The sequence below is a fragment of the Oncorhynchus gorbuscha genome, linkage group LG08 (genome assembly GCF_021184085.1).
Source record: "Oncorhynchus gorbuscha isolate QuinsamMale2020 ecotype Even-year linkage group LG08, OgorEven_v1.0, whole genome shotgun sequence".
In the NCBI taxonomy this organism is placed as follows: domain Eukaryota; kingdom Metazoa; phylum Chordata; class Actinopteri; order Salmoniformes; family Salmonidae; genus Oncorhynchus; species Oncorhynchus gorbuscha.
The window spans coordinates 73082350-73102738 of NC_060180.1; positions in this window are offsets into that span (position 1 = coordinate 73082350).

Here is a 20389-nt window from a genome sequence, read left to right on the forward strand (position 1 = left end):
ATTATATGGTGAACACAGTGATCAGACTAGGTTATACCCTGGACATTATATGGTGAACACAGTGATCAGACTAGGTTATACCCTGGACTGAACACAGTGATCAGACTAGGTTATACCCTGGACATTATATGGTGAACACAGTGATCAGACTAGGTTATACCCTGGACATTATATGGTGAACACAGTGATCAGACTAGGTTATACCCTGGACATTATATGGTGAACACAGTGATCAGACTAGGTTATACCCTGGACATTATATGGTGAACACAGTGATCAGACTAGGTTATACCCTGGACATTATATGGTGAACACAGTGATCAGACTAGGTTATACCCTGGACATTATATGGTGAACACAGTGATCAGACTAGGTTATACCCTGGACATTATATGGTGAACACAGTGATCAGGCTAGGTTATACCCTGGACATTATATGGTGAACACAGTGATCAGACTAGGTTATACCTTGGACATTATATGGTGAACACAGTGATCAGACTAGGTTATACCTTGGACATTATATGGTGAACACAGTGATCAGACTAGGTTATACCTTGGACATTATATGGTGAACACAGTGATCAGGCTAGGTTATACCCTGGACATTATATGGTGAACACAGTGATCAGACTAGGTTATACCCTGGACATTATGTGGTGAACACAGTGATCAGGCTAGGTTATACCCTGGACATTATATGGTGAACACAGTGATCAGGCTAGGTTATACCCTAGACATTATATGGTGAACACAGTGATCAGACTAGGTTATACCCTGGACATTATATGGTGAACACAGTGATCAGACTAGGTTATACCCTGGACATTATATGGTGAACACAGTGATCAGGCTGGTTCCACCAGGCTAGGTTATGCGCTGGACGTTACAGTTGAAGTTGGAGGTTTACATACACTTAGGTTGGAGTCATTAAAACTTTTTTTCAGCTTCTCCACAAATGTTTTGTTAACAAACTATAGTTTTGGCAAGTCACTTAGGACATCTGCTGTGTGCATGACACAAGCAAATTTTCCAACAATTGTTTACAGACATATTATTTCGCTCATAATTTACGTGCACTAAGTTGACTGTGCCTTTAAAAACTTCTCATGGCTTGGGGGCAGTATTGAGTAGCTTGGATGAACAAGGTTCCCAGATTAAACTGCCTGCTACTCAGGCCCAGAAGCTAAGATATGCATATGATCGTACATCTGGATAGAAAACACTCTGAAGTTTCTAAAACTGTTTGAATAATGTCTGTTTGTATAACACAACTCATATGGCAGGCAAAAATCTGAGAAATCCAACCAGGAAGTGGGAAATCTGAGGTTTGTAGTTTTTCAACTCTTTGCCTATCGATGGTACAGTGTAAATTCGGTCCGATTGCACTTCCTAAGGCTTCCACTAGATGTCAACAGTCTTTAGAACCTTGTTTCAGGCTTCTGCTGTGGAGGAGAGAATAAGAGCTGATTTAGTAAGAGTTCTGGTAGAAGGCCATGAGCTCAGTCAGGCGCGCTCCAGTGAGAGGTAGCTACGTTCCATTATATTTCTAAAGACAAAGGAATTCTCCAGTTGAAACATTATTGAAGATTTCAGTTAAAAACATCCTAAAGATTGATTCTATACATCATTTGACATGTTTCTACGAACTGTAATGGAATTGTTTGACTTTTCGTTTGGCCTGCGCGTCGTGAATTTGGATTTGTGATCTAAAGGTGAGAAAAAAAGGAGGTATTTGGACATAAATGATGGACTTTATCGAACAAATCAAATATTTGTGGAACTGGGATTCCTGGGAGTGCATTCTGATGAAGATCATCAAAGGTAAGTGAACATTTCTAATGCTATTTCTGACTTCTGTTGACTCCGCAACATGGAGGATATCTGTATGGCTTGTTTTGGTCTCTGAGCGCTGTACTCAGATTATAGCATGGTGTGCTTTTTCGGTGAAGCTTTTTTTAAATCTGACACAGCGGTTGCATTAAGGAGAAGTTTATCTTCCATGCATAACACTTGTATCTTTAATCAATGTTTATTATGAGTATTTCTGTTAATTGATGTGGCTCTCTGCAAAATCACCGGAGGTTTTGGAAGCAAAACATTACTAAACGTAATGCGCTAATATAAACTGAGATTTTTGGATATAAATATGAACTTTATCGAACAAAACATACATGTATTGTGTAACATGAAGTCCTATGAGTGTAATCAAGGTTAGTGATTCATTTTATCTATATTTCTGCTTTTTGTCACTCCTCTCTTTGGCTGGAAAAATGTCTGTGTTTTTCTGTGACTAGGTACTGACCTAACATAATCAGATGGTGTGCTTTTGTCACAAATTATTTTTGCAATCGGACACTGTGGTGGGATTAACAACAACTTTATCTATAAAATGGTGTAAAATACTTGTATGTTTGAGGAATGTTAATTATGAGATTTTTGTTGTTTGAATTTGACACCCTCACTTTCATTGGCTGTTGTCTTTTTTATTTTACCAGGCAAGTCAGTTAAGAACAAATTCTTATTTTCAATGACGGCCTAGGAACAGTGGGTTAACTGCCTGTTCAGGGGCAGAACGACAGATTTGTACCTTGTCAGCTCAGGGGTTTGAACTTGCAACCTTCCAGTTACCAGTCCAACGCTCTAACCACAGGCTATTTGTACCAGGGATTTTAATGCAGGTAAATTTAAATTAGTTTTACATCATTTCTACCAGCATCATTTGCAATCAGAGAAAAGAAAACTTTATACCAAACATAGCGACACGTAAATCTGACCATAATTATATCCTCCTGATTCCTGCTTACAAGCAAAAAAACTAAAGTAGGAAGAACCAGTAACTCTCTCAATACGGAAGTGGTCAGATGATGCTGATGCTGATGCTACACCACAGGACTGTTTTGCTAGCACAAACTGGAATATGTTCATCAGTTCAGTCACCAGGGTAGTGGATTCATCATACATAGAATGTATGCACACATGACTGTAAGTCGCTTTGGATAAAAGCGTCTGCTAAATGGCATATATTATTATTATATATTAATAAGTGCATCGACGACGTTGTCTCCACAGTGACCGTACATATACCAACCAAAAGCCATGGATTACAGGCAACATCATCGAGCTAAAGGCTAGAGCTGCCACTTTCATGGAGCGGGACACTAATCCGGACGCTTATAAGAAATCCTGCCATACCCTCAGACGAACCATCAAACAGGCAAGGCATGGACTATACAAGGTGTCAAAAGCATTCCACAGGGATGCTGGTCCATGTTGACTCCAATGCTTCCCACAGTTGTGTCAATTTGGCTGGATGTCCTTTGGTTGGTGGACAGTCTTGATACACAAGGGAAAACTGTAGAGCATGAAAAACCCAGCAGTGTTGCAGTTCTTGATACACACCAATGTGCCTGGCACCTAATACCACCCATTCAAAGGCATTTAATATTTTGTATTGCACATTCAACCTCCGAATGGCACACATACACAATCCATGTCTCAATTGTCTTAAAATTCCTTCTTTAATAAGGTCGATGTCCGAGGCCCCGTGGAGATTTAATTAGCTGATTTTAAAAAAAAGACCCATAAGAATCTATCCGTTTTAAGATAGAGAACAGTTTTTTTCACTGTTCTTTCTGTATCTGCAGTGAAAGATAACAGAGCTGTCACGACTTCCGCCGAAGTTGGTCCCTCTCCTTGTTCAGGCGGCGTTCGGCGGTCGACGTCACCGGTCTTCGAGCCATCGCCGCTCCTCCTTTCATTTTCCATTTGTTTTGTCTTGTTTTCCCGCACACCTGGTTCACATTCCCTCATCAGACTAAATGTACTGTATATTACCCTCTGTTTCCCCCATGTCTGTGTGTGGAATTGTTCTTTGTGTAGGGTGTTATACTACAGGCTGGCTTGCGCTAGGTTTGTTTGTTTTGTTTAATCCGGTTCATGTTACGTGGTTGTGCTTTGTGCTGCCTCGCCTGTGCCTTTGGGCCAGGGTGTATATTAAAGTTCTCCTGTTATCACCCATCTCTGCTCTCCTGTGCCTGACTTCCCGGCAACCAGTCACTCACTCCGTTACAAGAGCGGTATTTGTCAGACCATTAGACATCCCGAAAATCGGTCTTCTCATGAAATCGTTTGTAGCGTCCGAAAGGTTTGGTCTACAAAACTATTATGACCCCTCTATGGAAAGATGAGTCTCTCACGAACATGTATGTTTTGCATTACTCTAGTATGCCCACAGGCCTCAAAAGACACATCTGAAGGTCCCTTGGTATCAGTTTATGGAAAAATTATGGAAGTATATATGGAGACTGTTTAATGTCAACAATATGGGGTTAAATACATGTAAAAATATATATTGTTTCCTGATATTTCTTATATCTCTCAAAAAAAACTTCCTTTTGATACTTTTTGGGAGATTGTTGTTCCATGTGGTGAATATGTTATTCAATGCCTTTGTATGTGCTAATAGCAGTAAGACAAAAAATAATTTAACTCCCTCTGGCTTAGACAGGGTTTAGACTCTGATGGGTTAACCTGTCTCCTCCCCTTCATCTACACTGATTGAAGTGGATTTGACAAGTCATATCAATAAGGGATCATAGCTTTTGCCTAGATTCACCTGGTCTCAGTCTATGTCATGGAAATAGCAGGTGTCCTTAATGTTTTGTGCACTTCATTGATATTGATTAGTCCTTTGTTGTGTTTGGAGCTTGCAAGAAAGGCATGTCACTGTACTTGTGCATGTGGCATTAAAACTTGAAACTGAATGTTCTCTCTCAGTGGGAAGCGAGATGTAGACCATCTCTGAATTCATGTGGAATTGTATGCCTTTTTCTTTAAAAAAATACAAAAATGTACAGTTTAAACATTAAGAACATTTTTCCATTTTTGTACTATACATTATCACAGTATCCACATGATTCCAATTCTAGCTCCAACATACCAGCAAACCGAAAAAGTTGATTGTGCTAATTTATTGCGGCATTGAACCATGTTGCGCACCGTAGTTTAAAATCTAGTGCTAAAACACTGATGTCATGTCTGTATTCCGACATCTTTATGCACCTTCTTCAAACATACCCAGTTTTTGTAGCCATTTGCACTTTAAAAAGGGATAATCTTTTCTCCGAAGAGTTTTTTTTCCCACCATTTTGTACTGCTGCTTTCCTAGGCAACAAAATATATTCTAAATGCACCACTCACCTTAAGCTCGTTGGACTCTGGCCCATATTGGTAAAACAGTGACCCGAAGGGTTGATTAATAATTTATCTCCATGCTCTCACCCCCCTACGGACAAATCAAGATATTACATATCATTTTATTAATTATTATGTGCTGCGCCATTATCCATGTTTTGAGTCTTAGGAAAAAATAGGCATCGAGATTGTACTTTAATTAATGGTACTTCAACAGCAGGAGTGGAGGGAGTAATGCAAAAATCCAATCTCTTGATACAAAATATTTATTCATGACCACATTAAACATTAATAGCTTTTTTAGAGGGGGAAGAAAAGGGAAAAAAGCCCAAGGGAGTTCAGACGTTATAATAATGGAATTGTTGTACCGATGGCGGTACTTACAGTAATTAATATTTCATTTAGTCAGGGTATACCCATTGAGGGGTGACCCATTGACCCATTGTAAAAAAATCACTCTTGTTGAACTGGTCGGGTTATTTAGGCCATCGAATAACACAGGTTGTAAAATAGCTAGATAAGAAAGTTTGCCACACTGACAAATGTAACTTAAATGTAAGATAGCAAGGGTGAGTTGCTATTGACAGAACATGGGTTTATATTATATATTTTTAATACTTTTATGTATCCAGTAGCCAGTTTTAATCATACAGTGCACCACACCATGAGTCATATATTTTATGTCCAGTAAAGTTGACATAAACTACAGTACATAAAACAAGTAAAACTCATCATAAATAGCCTACTAATAATATAATAATAATAAGTGCCATTTAGCAGACACTTTTATCCAAAGCGACTTACAGTCATGTGTGCATACATTCTACGTATGGGTGGTCCCGGGAATCGAACCCACAACCCTGGCGTTACAAGCGCCATGCTCTACCAACTGAGCTACAGAAGGACCACTAATCCTGACCTTCATCAATTCACATGAATTCAATTCACCATCCACTCCCTGGTTTAAGATGAAATGCTCATTTTCACCATCCACTCCCTGGTTTAAGATGAAATGCTCATTTTCTTCAGAACCTCACGGACTACGCTGAAATGAAATCCCGTTCTATTAGGATTGTCAATATCTAAACTGTCCCAGTAGAATGGAAAAGATAGGAGCATTATTGCCCTGCTTGGTTGGGTAATGCGCTTAAGAGGTTATCTATTTCAGGCTTTGTACTTTGCGCCTGGTTGCCTAGAACCCGAATCCATACCCAAATTAGTTGTGATCAGTACAGATTTGCACAATCCTGTCTTCAAATGTGAGCGATCCATAAGGTTTCCGATGCATCACAGAGTCCATTGAGCATGTTTCCTCATTACTTATCATTGTCCTTCAAAGAACGAGAAGGCCAGGGAAGAAATCAATAGCATCTCACCTATCAAGCAATTGACTCCAGTTTAAGTTTATTGACCCCCCCCCCATCAATGTAAATAGTCCACGGTACCATGATTCACCTTGCTGTCATCAAATATGGCTTGAGTTCCTTTTCAGAAAATAAAGAATAAATTCAGTATCAATCTCCCGCAGTAATCAAAATGGCTGGACTACTTCAGACACACGGTTTGGCAAAACCCAAGCTTTGAACTGAGCAGGTGATTTATTTTTATACAATCAATACCCTCACCTAGAAGGTAAATACAGTTTAAATCAAAGTTCTCCATTGGAGCTGACATCAACATCCTGCACAGCTCGAAATGTTTTAGATTTTTAAAATAAATAATAGTGAGGTATTTACAGTATTAAGAGGCCCCCCCCCCTTTAAAAAAATTCAAATAGAATTCATAATATATATGCCATTTAGCAGACGCTTTTATCCAAAGCGACTTACAGTCATGTGTGCATACATTCTACGTATGGGTGGTCCCGGGGATCGAGCCCACTACCCTGGCGTTACAAGCGCCATGCTCTACCAACTGAGCTACAGAAGGACTTACACCGTTTACACAGTCCTGTTCAAAACTGGAATACAATGTGCTGTTTGTGTTGACATTTACATTTAAGTCATTTAGTTGACTTTGATGTACTCACTCCCAGATCTTACAATGCCTGGATAGGTATTTAAACATTTTCAGCTAACCACATTATGTGATTGACTGTCCCACTGGATGTCATAAGGTGAATGCACCAATTTGTAAGTCGCTCTGGATAAGAGCGTCTGCTAAATGACTTAAATGTAATGTAAATGTGATATAGCCATCTTATTTCCACCGGTCGTGACAGATATTGTGTTGTGTTTAGCTTTTTAAGCCAATAGTGGCTAACCAGGGGTGGGATAATGACTTTTTGATTAGATAGTTCCCGGGAGCTTTATATTTATGACAGTTTGCGTTGGAACACATGAAAAAAAAAATGCATGTACTTTCAGAATTGCTTAGTGAAATACTCATAGGTGGCCTGCTTAGCTACCTGTTGAAGACCTCTGATCTAGGTGCTGCTACATCACAGACATGGAAGGGGTTACCTGAGTCATTTCTCAGCCTTCACGATGGACGTCAAAGTAATATTCGTGTCTGGCTAATTTCAGTCTGAACTCAAACAATCATTTTTCCAGTTTGTGAGCCCAGTTAATTGTTGTGTGGTTCTTGGCTCACATCAGTTATAGCGGCAACTAAATTCAGTAAATTATATTTTCTGGTGCGGCTGCCATGGCAACGAGACAATGGCTAAATCTAAAATGGCACCCTATTTCATATTTAGTGCACTACTTTTGACCAGAGCGAATGCACTATATAGGGAATAGGGTGCCATTCAACCTGCCATGTTCTCACACTTCTCTTGACAAACGTGTTTGTGGGAAGAAATCCGATGAGGTGTTGATACACACAGGATGTGCTGGACCTTATTTCTTGATTCATTCTCTCTCTTTTAAGGTGCCACTATCACATTCATAGCATCCTAGTTTGTCATGTGTATTACTTAGAAGCAAGAAAAGAGATATATTCGGGCACATTTTGTGCCATTGGAACACAGGAGTGATGGTTACTGATAATGGGCCTCTCTACATCTATGTAGATATTCCATTTGAAAAAAAATCAGCCGTTTCCAGCTACAATAGTCAATAGTCATTTACAAAATTAACAATGTCTACTCTATATTTCTGATAAATGTTATGTTATTTTAATGGACAAAAAAAAGTGATTTTCTTTCAAAAACAAGAACATTTCTAAGTGACCCCAAACGTTTGAACGATAGTATATATATCTCCGGTTGCAAGAATCTTGAATAATGACTTTTGAATCCAGCGTCATTGTGTGCACCTGTTTATAAACCATGTGCCATGGAATCGGTACATCGGAAATCTCTTCACAACTATATTGCAGCGTAACCTAGTGGTTAGAGCGTTGGAATAGTAACTGGAAGGTTGTGAGTTCAAACCCCTGACTTGACAAGGTACAAATCTGTTGTTCTGCCCCTGAACAGGCAGTAAACCCACTGTTCCCAGGCTGTCATTGAAAATAAGAGCATGTTCTTAACTGACTTGCCAGGTTAAATAAAGGTAAAATAAAAAAATTAGAATTACCTTTGGCAGCGATTACAACTGTTAGTTTTTCTTTCTATAACAAAGGGGTTGAATATTTATTGACTCAAGACATTTTAGATTTTCATTTTTTTTGGGGGGGAGGGGTTCATTTCAAACTAATTCTACAAACAAAATGCCATTTTGACATCATGGGGTTTTGTGTGTAAATCTGTAACACGAAATCTGAATGTAAACCATTTTGATTTCAGGCTGTACCAACAAAATGTCGAATAAGTCAAAGGGTGTGAATACTTTCAGAAGGCACTGTACTTTGTCACTCACCAAAGTCAAAATGTTGCAGATGTCCTTATCTGTCAATGTGCTGGCGCGCATCACTTGTAAACACCCTCCATTTGAGTTGGAAAATACGGCTGTCAGGTGTTTGCTGTATGATAGAAATCATTAGATTTAATATTAGTTGTCCATTAAGCCACAATAATTTGACAATGTATATGATTATGGACCACCACAACATGTAAATGTTTTTGTAGTAAACATTTGAATAACAATACACACTTGGTATTCATGGTATGTAAATAGCTTTAGTCATTTGTTTGTTATAAATGTCAGAATGTGTATAAACAGATGACTGATCTATGCAGACGTCTGGTGTTTTGGTGAAATTATCACCTTGTAGTCCTACAGAGACATCTGGGACTGCAACCAGAAAAAGCTGTTTGATTGTGTGTGAGTAAAAACACCTGGGGCCTAATTTATCAATATTGCACAGAAAACATCCTAAAATACTACTTACGAACGGAATTTTGAATGTTCGTATAGAAAAAGTGTGATTTGTCAATCAATCCTACTAGCGTCATACGCACACTGATAGGCGATAACCATTGATCAATAACAATTGTTCTTAGCCTCAGTGCTCAACCCTGGCTATTTGCATTTCGAAACGCCCTTAATTAACCACATATGGTTAAAATCCCTTTAAAGCCTGTGGGGAATATATAACGCCATAACATGAAATACAACGAAAAGAAGAGAAAAAAAAACACTTTGACGAAACTGAAATAGATTTGCTAGTGTCAGGTTGAGATAAAATAAATAAACATAGCTACAAAGAGAGGACCATTAGGACAATTAAAGTTGCTTTAGCAAAGGCAAATATACTTCAAATGAGTTGGCAACACTCAACAATAAGCCATCCATCTTCAACAGCTTCCTTCTGTAGGTGTATAGGTCAACATTGCTGTTCTACAGAAGGAACAAGTTCCACCTGGCCACCACATTCAGCAGTGTCTTTTGCACCGATCACCTGAACATTAAGAGTGGAAGCCTTTTCTGTTCACATAGTTGAACTCGTTTTGGGATGGTGCTTTAATGGCGATGTGGATGCCGTCTATTGGTCCATTTGAATTTGGGAACCCATCGATGGCAAAGAAACCCCTCTTGACTTCAACCTGCTGTGCGATTGTGTATGGAAATTGTATGTTATTGTTCGTTTTGCTGATGATTGCATCCAAAGCATTGGCTCATCGAGGGATGTGAGATGCCGATCAACAAGCTCCTGAAAATTGCCCGTTGCCAAAAACTACAGGGTGGCGAGCACTTTGATGTGCACTGGAATGACACTTCTTTTGCCTTTTTTTAAAGTAGGTCTTATATTCTTAGAAAGATCGTTTCGTATCGATTGGTTTTGGGATTTCTGATTTCTGATGAGTCTGTAAATTGCGGCCTAGTCTTCCAACAGAGCAAAATCAGCCATCACTCGTTCGATTTCCCACTATCTCAGTGCTACAAGAATACGTTCACCTTCACACGTGCCTCTAATTTAACAAATTATTGTACTTTACATGGATTGTGATGGTAACAAATGCACAGATGTGGTCCAATTATTTAGAGCCTGAATACAGTGCATTCGGAATGTATTCAGACCACTTGACTTTTTCCAAATTATGTTACGTTACAGCCATGTGCAGTTGCAACCCGTAGTCTGGCGTTTTTGGAGCAGTGGCTTAGCCTATCAGAAGCTTCTAAAGCCATGACATAATTTTCTGGAAATTTCCAAGCTGTTTAAAGGCACAGTCGACTGTAAACCTCTGACCCACTGGAATTGTGATACAGTGAATGATAAGTGAAATAATCCGTCTGTAAATAATTGTTGGAAAAAATTACTTGTGTCATTCACAAAGTAGATGTCCTTAATGACTTGCCAAAACTATAGTTTGTTAACAAGAAATTTGTGGAGTGGTTGAAAAAACTAGTTTTAATGACTCCAAACTAAGTGTATGTAAACTTTCCTACTTCAACTGTATGTTTAAGTGTGGGTAGAGTACTAAAATAAAGCAAAACAAACTCATTCTACTCAAATCAGAATGAAACATGCACACTTCCTAAGAATCGTGGAAGAAAAAATGTATTAAATAATAATAAAAGCGATACTAGCAAAAAATAGCAATAGCAATGTTGCTAACTTCTATGGTAGCAGTGATAATATTACAGTTTGTTACCATCGCTAACATCATTTTGTCCAATCTGTAGTCACGTTTTCCAAACTCACAATTAGCACAACATCAGTCACGTTTTCAAAACTCTAAACACGATTAGCACAACATCCATCTGTTGTGGATCATACCATTGACACAATTCATGTTGTTTTCACATAATATGCAGTCAATCAATTAATTAACTTCTTAGGGCTAGTCCCTTTTTTTCTCAATTTCCGCCTGAATGACGTACCCAAAGTAAACTGCCTGTTGCTCAGGCCCTGAAGCCAGTATATGTATATAATTGGTACCATTGGGAGAAAACACTTTGAAGTTTGTAGGAATGTTACAACAATGGTAGGAGAATATAACACCAGATAGATATGGTAGGAGAATATAACACAATAGATATGGTAGGAGAATATAACACAATAGATTGGTAGGAGAAAAACACAATAGATATGGTAGGAGAATATAACACAATAGATATGGTAGGAGAATATAACACAATAGATATGGTAGGAGAATATAACACAATAGATATGGTAGGAGAATATAACACAATAGATATGGTAGGAGAAAATCCACAGAAAAACCAACCAGATTTTTTGGGGAGAAACCATCCTCTTAGAATGGAAAGTATAAGGTCATATTGAAAGGTCATATTGATTTAGCTCCCTGGATGCAATTCCTATGGCTTTCACGGGATGTCAGCAGTCTATGTTCAATGTTTCAGGCTTGTAACTTCAAAAACGAATAAGAAATATCCATTTTAGTAGTGGGGCACAGTCTTGGAAATCTGTGTTTGCATGCGCCATGAAGACAGGACGCACCTGCTAAAATCGGTTTCCTATTGAACATACTTCTTTCCGTAAGAAATATTATAGTTTGATTACATTTTAGGGTATCTGAGAAGTAAATAGAATCATATTTTGACTTCTTGAAACAAAGTTTAGGGGTAGATTTTCAGATTCCTTTCTCTGCATGTTGAACGAGTGGAGTACTCAAATCGATGGCGCCAACTAAACAGACTTTATCTAAGGAAGGATTTTATCTAACAAAACGACACTACATGTTATAGCTTTTGAACCTTTGAATGACAAATCGGAGGACGATTTTCAAAAAGTAAGTGAATATTTAAATCGCTGTTTGTAAATTTATGAAACCTGTGCCGAAACCTGTGCCTCCTCAAACAATCGCATGGCATGTTTTCACTGTAATGGCTACTGTATATCGGGCAGTGCAGTTAGAGTAACAAGAATTTAAGCTTTCAACCGATGTAAGCCACTTATATGCACCTAAATGTTTAATATCCATAATATTTGTGGTTATTTATTTGAATTGCATGTCCTCCAGTTTCACTGGAAGTTGTCAAGTTTCCAAAATACTTACATTTTCTTTACATACAAGCCTATCCAATACCAAAAGTATGGATCTTTCTTGTCTTACACCTAATGAACTAATGAACAAAACCTAATGAACAAAACCTTATAGTATAAAGCCTCTACTTCTGCAACAACAGCAGCTCAAAAGCTATATTGAAACAGCTGATAAGCATTTTTGAATCAATGGATCAAAGCTGATTTACTGTAAGTTGTGTAAAATAGATCAACCACAGCTGATTCCAATCTCAATTGGAGACATAGCCAGGTGTTGAAGTGTGTTCAATTACATGGACATACACAGTGAAAAGGGGATTGATTTTGTTCAATGTGGATACAGCACAACACAGAGGAGTAGAGAGAGAAAAAAATGTCAGAGAAGTAGCTGGACCATGGAGAGGAGTAGTTGGGACAGGGAGAGGAGTAGTTGGGACAGGGAGAGGAGTAGTTGGGACAGGGAGAGGAGTAGTTGGGACAGGGAGAGGAGTAGTTGGGACAGGGAGAGGAGTAGCTGGACCATGGAGAGGAGTAGTTGGGACAGGGAGAGGAGTAGCTGGACCAGGCGGAGGAGTAGCTGGACCAGGCAGAGGAGTAGCTGGGCCAGGCAGAGGAGTAGCTGGGCCAGGGTGACGAGTAGCTGGACCAGCTGGACCAGGGAGAAGTAGCTGGGCCAGGTGGACCAGGCAGAGGAGTAGCTGGACCAGGCAGAGAAGTAGCTGGACCAGGGAGAGGAGTAGCTGGACCAGGCGGAGGAGCAGTTGGACCAGGCAGAGGAGTAGCTGGACCAGGCAGAGGAGTAGCTGGACCAGGCAGAGGAGTAGCTGGACCAGGCAGAGGAGTAGCTGGGCCAGGGTGACGAGTAGCTGGACCAGGGAGAGAAGTAGCTGGGCCAGGGTGACGAGTAGCTGGACCAGGGAGAGAAGTAGCTGGACCAGGGAGAGGAGTAGCTGGACCAGGCGGAGGAGCAGTTGGACCAGGCAGAGGAGTAGCTGGACCAGGCAGAGGAGTAGCTGGACCAGGCAGAGGAGTAGCTGGACCATGGAGAGGAGAGGTTGGACCAGGGAGAGGGGTAGTTGGACCATGGAGAGGAGAGGTTGGACCAGGGAGAGGGGTAGTTGGACCAGGCAGAGGAGTAGCTGGACCAGGGTGACGAGTAGCTGGACCAGGCAGAGGAGTAGCTGGGCCAGGGAGAGGAGTAGCTGGGCCAGGGAGAGGAGTAGCTGGGCCAGGGAGAGGAGTAGCTGGGCCAGGGAGAGGAGTAGCTGGACCAGGGGGAGGAGTAGTTGGACCAGGGAGAGGAGTAGCTGGACCAGGCGGAGGAGTAGCTGGACCAGGCAGAGGAGTAGCTGGACCAGGCAGAGGAGAGGTTGGACCAGGGAGAGGGGTAGTTGGACCAGGGAGAGGAGTAGCTGGACCATGGAGAGGAGTAGTTGGACCAGGCAGAGGAGTAGTTGGACCAGGCAGAGGAGTAGCTGGACCAGGCGGAGGAGTAGTTGGACCAGGCAGAGGAGTAGCTGGACCAGGCAGAGGAGTAGCTGGACCAGGCAGAGGAGTAGTTGGACCAGGCAGAGGAGTAGCTGGACCAGGCGGAGGAGTAGTTGGACCAGGCAGAGGAGTAGCTGGACCAGGCAGAGGAGTAGCTGGACCAGGCAGAGGAGAGGTTGGACCAGGGAGAGGGGTAGTTGGACCAGGGAGAGGAGTAGCTGGGCCAGGGAGAGGAGTAGCTGGACCAGGCGGAGGAGTAGTTGGACCAGGCGGAGGAGTAGTTGGACCGGGCAGAGGAGTAGCTGGACCAGGCAGAGGAGTAGTTGGACCAGGCAGAGGAGTAGTTGGACCAGGCAGAGGAGTAGCTGGACCAGGCGGAGGAGTAGTTGGACCAGGCAGAGGAGTAGTTGGACCAGGCAGAGGAGTAGCTGGACCAGGCAGAGGAGTAGCTGGACCAGGCAGAGGAGAGGTTGGACCAGGGAGAGGGGTAGTTGGACCAGGGAGAGGAGTAGCTGGGCCAGGGAGAGGAGTAGCTGGACCAGGGAGAGAAGTAGCTGGACCAGGCAGAGGAGTAGTTGGATCAGGCAGAGGAGTAGCTGGACCAGGCAGAGGAGTAGCTGGACCAGGCAGAGGAGAGGTTGGACCAGGGAGAGGGGTAGTTGGACCAGGGAGAGGAGTAGCTGGGCCAGGGAGAGGAGTAGCTGGACCAGGGAGAGAAGTAGCTGGACCAGGGAGAGGAGTAGCTGGACCAGGCAGAGGAGTAGCTGGACCAGGCAGAGGAGTAGCTGGACCAGGGAGACGAGTAGCTGGACCAGGCAGAGGAGTAGCTGGACCAGGCAGAGGAGTAGTTGGACCAGGACAAGGGAGAGGTAGGGGAGAGGAGTAAGAATGATTAGTGGTGTTGAAAGGAGAGTAAGAGCTGTTGTTACTGATGAAATAAGAGCCACCATCATAGACCATGTGATAAACCATAGTCTATCACTGAGAGAGTCTGGTGAAAGAGTCCAGCCTAATCTCAGACGGTCAATCATGGATTCCATTATACGGAATTTTCAACAAACCTACAGGTAAGTAATGCATTTCACAAGGGCTTCTTCTATAGTAACTGTAGGCCACCAGTCCCAATGCAAATACATATGTTGTATTTTAGTTCCTCTAAAGGACGCAACATCTTCCTCCCTCTGGGGGAAGAGGAAATCTCCTCAGTGAAGACCAACAGCATGCCATTGTAGGATTTGTTATTGTTGAGAAAATGCAATTAAACTGAGAAAATTTCAGATGAGAATTGTAGAGGACAACCTGTTATTTCACAATTTGAAAAGCATCAGCCTGACTACCATTGGCTCGGACCAAACAAAGAGTTGGAATGGAACTGTTGTACACAGTTGCTTTTGAAAGGAACAGTGAGCGGGTCACGGAACACCGGAATCAATATGTCCAGGTATGGTTTCTATCCAATATATCTTGTTCTGTAGTGAGTTTTACACTATGCTACTCTACATGTAAACATGAGTTACAGAACATACAGTAGGACATACTGAAAAGCATTTACATATACTGTGTTTGATTTCTTTCAGAGTCATGGAGTTGGAGGCTAATCAGACCCGACATTAAATCATTTATGTAGACGAGGCAGGGTTTAACCTGGCAAAAAGACATTGGTGGGGAAGAAACGTAGCTGGGGAAAGGGGGGCACCGTTGATGTGCCGGGTCAGAGAGGAGCAAATATCACAATGTATGCTGCAATCTCGAGTGCTGGTTTAGTCCTGCAGAAATGCCAGATTGGTCCCTACAACACTGAGCACCTTCTTCTGTTTTTGGATGACCTCCACCAACAACCGGTGCCAGAAGCAGAAAGAGAACAGCTGGGAGGAAAGACGAGGACATTTATGAATGCATGGGACAATGTAGCATTCCATCATTCACATGTAATCACAAAACTGGTTTGCAGCCCATCCAAGAAAGGTTTCCCTTTTTCCTCCCCCCCTACTCACCTTTCCTCCCCCACTACTCACCTTTCCTCAACCCCTTTGAGGAATGTTTTGTTGCCTGGAGGTGGAAAGTGTATGATCATCTGCCACATGACCAAATGTCCCTCCTGGATGCAATGGAAGCCGGCTACAGAGACATCTCAGCTGAAGACTGTCAGGGGTGGATAAGGCAGGCCAAGCGTTTTTATCCAAGGTGCAGAGACATCTCAGCTGAAGACTGCCAGGGGTGGATAAGGCAGGCCAAGCGTTTCTATCCAAGGTGCAGAGACATCTCAGCTGAAGACTGCCAGGGGTGAATAAGGCAGGCCAAGCGTTTCTATCCAAGGTGGAGAGACATCTCAGCTGAAGACTGCCAGGGGTGGATAAGGCAGGCCAAGCGTTTCTATCCAAGGTGGAGAGACATCTCAGCTGAAGACTGCCAGAGGTGGATAAGGCAGGCCAAGCGTTTCTATCCAAGGTGGAGAGACATCTCAGCTGAAGACTCCCAGAGGTGGATAAGGCAGGCCAAGCGTTTGGATCCAAGGTGGGAGACATCTCAGCTGAAGACTGCCAGGGGTGGATTCTATCCAAGGTGGAGAGACATCTCAGCTGAAGACTGCCAGGGGTGGATAAGGCAGGCCAAGCGTTTCTATCCAAGGTGCATAGTGAGAGACGGCATAAGATGTGATGTGGACGAGAACATGTGACCAAATGCTGAAGATCATATAGATTAGAACAGGACGGGGCATTTCAGTGCTTTTTTCCCTTCTGTGCTTTTGAAAAACATTTTTGTTTACTGTATTTGTGTTTTATTTTTTACACATTTGGATCCGAAGGCCATGTTTGTTGGATTTTTTGCTGCTCTCTGGCAGCAACTTCCTGTTCCTAATAAAGCTGGCAGCAACTTCCTGTTCAACTTCCTGTTCCTAATAAAGCTGGCAGCAACTTCCTGTTCCTAATAAAGCTTTTACTGAAGAAGAAATTCTGTCTCTTACTATTTTTTTTTTCTCAACTGTATATTTAATTTATTTATCCGTTATTTTACCAGGTAAGTTGACTGAGAACACGTTCTCATTTGCAGCAACGGCCTGGGGAAGAGTTACAGGGGAGAGGAGGGGGATGAATGAGCCAATTGTAAACTGGGGATTATTAGGTGACCGTGATGGTTTGAGGGCCGGATTGGGAATTTAGCCAGGACGCCGGGGTTAACACCCCAAATGTATATTCTATAAAGTAAAAGATGACTCAGTCACTTTTAGATAGTATGTTGCCAAAAATGCACACATTCAACACTCAACCCCAAAAAATGTAGAGTGGTTTATAATAAAAGGAAACTGAATTATTAAAAAACAATGGATTTCATATTGTCTATTGTCTATTGTCTATTATCTATTGTCTATTATCTATTATCTATTGTCTATTATCTATTATATATTGTCTATTGTCTATTGTCTATTATCTATTGTCTATTGTCTATTGTCTATTGTCTATTGTCTATTGTCTATTATCTATTATATATTGTCTATTGTCTATTGTCTATTATCTATTGTCTATTATCTATTATCTATTGTCTATTATCTATTATCTATTGTCTATTATCTATTATATATTGTCTATTGTCTATTGTCTATTGTCTATTATTTATTGTCTATTGTCTATTGTCTATTATCTATTATATATTGTCTATTGTCTATTATCTATTATATATTGTCTATTGTCTATTATCTATTGTCTATTGTCTATTGTATATTATCTATTATCTATTGTCTATTGTCTGCAGGTAGAACTGAAACGTGACAAGTAAATGCAGTTTTTGTCATGCCATCAACTGTTAGTACTTTTGAAAGTTGTTGTGCTATGAGTTACTATATGTTCCTCTTGGAAAGAAAACATGCTTTGTGTTTTGTCAGAATTATTAGATGTTGAGTTGAGTTTGCCATGTTTTGATAGAGTTACTGTATGTACAGTTTATTTTTTTTGCATTTTGAAATGTAGAGTTGGCATTTAATGAACAAAATTTGGTTTTGAACAGAAAATGTCACACCCTGATCTGTTTCACCTTTCTTTTGTGATTGTCTCCACCCCCCCTCCAGGTGTCGCCCATCTTCCCCATTATCCCCTGTGTATTTACACCTGTGTGTTCAGCTGTCAGTTCATCTTGTTTGTTCAAGTCAGTCAGTGTTTTGTGTCTCAGTGCCTGCTTTATCCAGTCTCTCTTTTCTTTATCCACCCCCCCTGGTGTTGAACCTTACCTGTCTAGACTCCAAGCGCACCTGCCTGACCGCTCTGTCTGCACCTGACCCTGCCTGCCGACCTTTGCCCCCCTTCTGGATTATCGACCTCTGCCTGACCCTGAGCCTGCCTGCCGCCCGGTACCGTTGCCCCCCTTCTGAATTATCGACCTCTGCCTGACCCTGAGCCTGCCTGCCGCCCAGTACCGTTGCCCCACCTCTGGTTTACTGACCTCTGCCTGCCTTCTATTGTTTATTCAACGTGGTCTGCATCTGGGTCTTACCTTTATACCTGATAGGCTAATTGTGTGATGTAGGTGTGTTGCTGTGTTGAGTTTAGAAAAAGTATCTTAATTAAGTATAGGTAAATGCTTGTTAGCAATTGTAAAAAAACAAACTGTAAAGTGGCTTAGTAGTGATGGTGAGAGCAACAGTGAGCAGTTGGAATTGCCAACAATAACATCTTCACTACCTATGAATAGTCACTAACTCCACCGACATTGAAGTTGAACATTGGTCAGTCCAAAATTGCTTTTTAACTCTATAATGGAAATAGATGCACAGTGAGGGAAAAAAGTGCCACCAAGTACTAAGTCATGTATATAGCCTCTACATTGCCTCTGTACCGTAATACCCTGTATATAGCCTCCACATTGACTCTGTACCGTAATACCCTGTATATAGTCTCCACATTGACTCTGTACCGTAATACCCTGTATATAGCCTCTACATTGACTCTGTACCGTAATACCCTGTATATAGCCTCCACATTGACTCTGTACCGTAATACCCTGTATATAGCCTCTACATTGACTCTGTACCGTAATACCCTGTATATAGCCTCCACGGTGACTCTGTACCGTAATACCCTGTATATAGCCTCTACATTGACTCTGTACCGTAATACCCTGTATATAGCCTCTACATTGACTCTGTACCGTAATACCCTGTATATAGTCTCCACATTGACTCTGTACCAGTACCCCCTGTATATAGCCTCTACATTGACTCTGTACCGTAATACCCTGTATATAGTCTCCACATTGACTCTGTACCAGTACCCCCTGTATATAGCCTCTACATTGACTCTGTACCGTAATACCCTGTATATAGCCTCTACATTGACTCTGTACCGTAATACCCTGTATATAGTCTCCACATTGACTCTGTACCAGTACCCCTGTATGTAGCCTCCACATTGACTCTGTACCGTAATACCCTGTATATAGCCTCTACATTGACTCTGTACCGTAATACCCTGTATATAGCCTCTACATTGACTCTGTACCGTAATACCCTGTATATAGTCTCCACATTGACTCTGTACCAGTACCCCCTGTATATAGCCTCTACATTGCCTCTGTACCGTAATACCCTGTATATAGCCTCTACATTGACTCTGTACCGTAATACCCTGTATATAGCCTCTACATTGACTCTGTACCGTAATACCCTGTATATAGTCTCCACATTGACTCTGTACCAGTACCCCTGTATATAGCCTCTACATTGACTCTGTACCGTATACCCTGTATATAGCCTCTACATTGCCTCTGTACCGTACCCTGTATATAGTCTCCACATTGACTCTGTACCGTAATACCCTGTATATAGCCTCTACATTGACTCTGTACCTGTACCCCTGTATATAGCCTCTACATTGCCTCTGTACCGTAATACCCTGTATATAGTCTCCACGTTGACTCTGTACCGTAATACCCTGTATATAGCCTCTACATTGACTCTGTACCGGTACCCCCTGTATATAGCCTCTACATTGCCTCTGTACCGTAATACCCTGTATATAGTCTCCACATTGACTCTGTACCAGTACCCCCTGTATATAGCCTCTACATTGACTCTGTACCGTAATACCCTGTATATAGTCTCCACATTGACTCTGTACCAGTACCCCCTGTATATAGCCTCTACATTGACTCTGTACCGTAATACCCTGTATATAGCCTCTACATTGACTCTGTACCGTAATACCCTGTATATAGTCTCCACATTGACTCTGTACCAGTACCCCCTGTATGTAGCCTCCACGTTGACTCTGTACCGTAATACCCTGTATATAGCCTCTACATTGACTCTGTACCGTAATACCCTGTATATAGCCTCTACATTGACTCTGTACCGTAATACCCTGTATATAGTCTCCACATT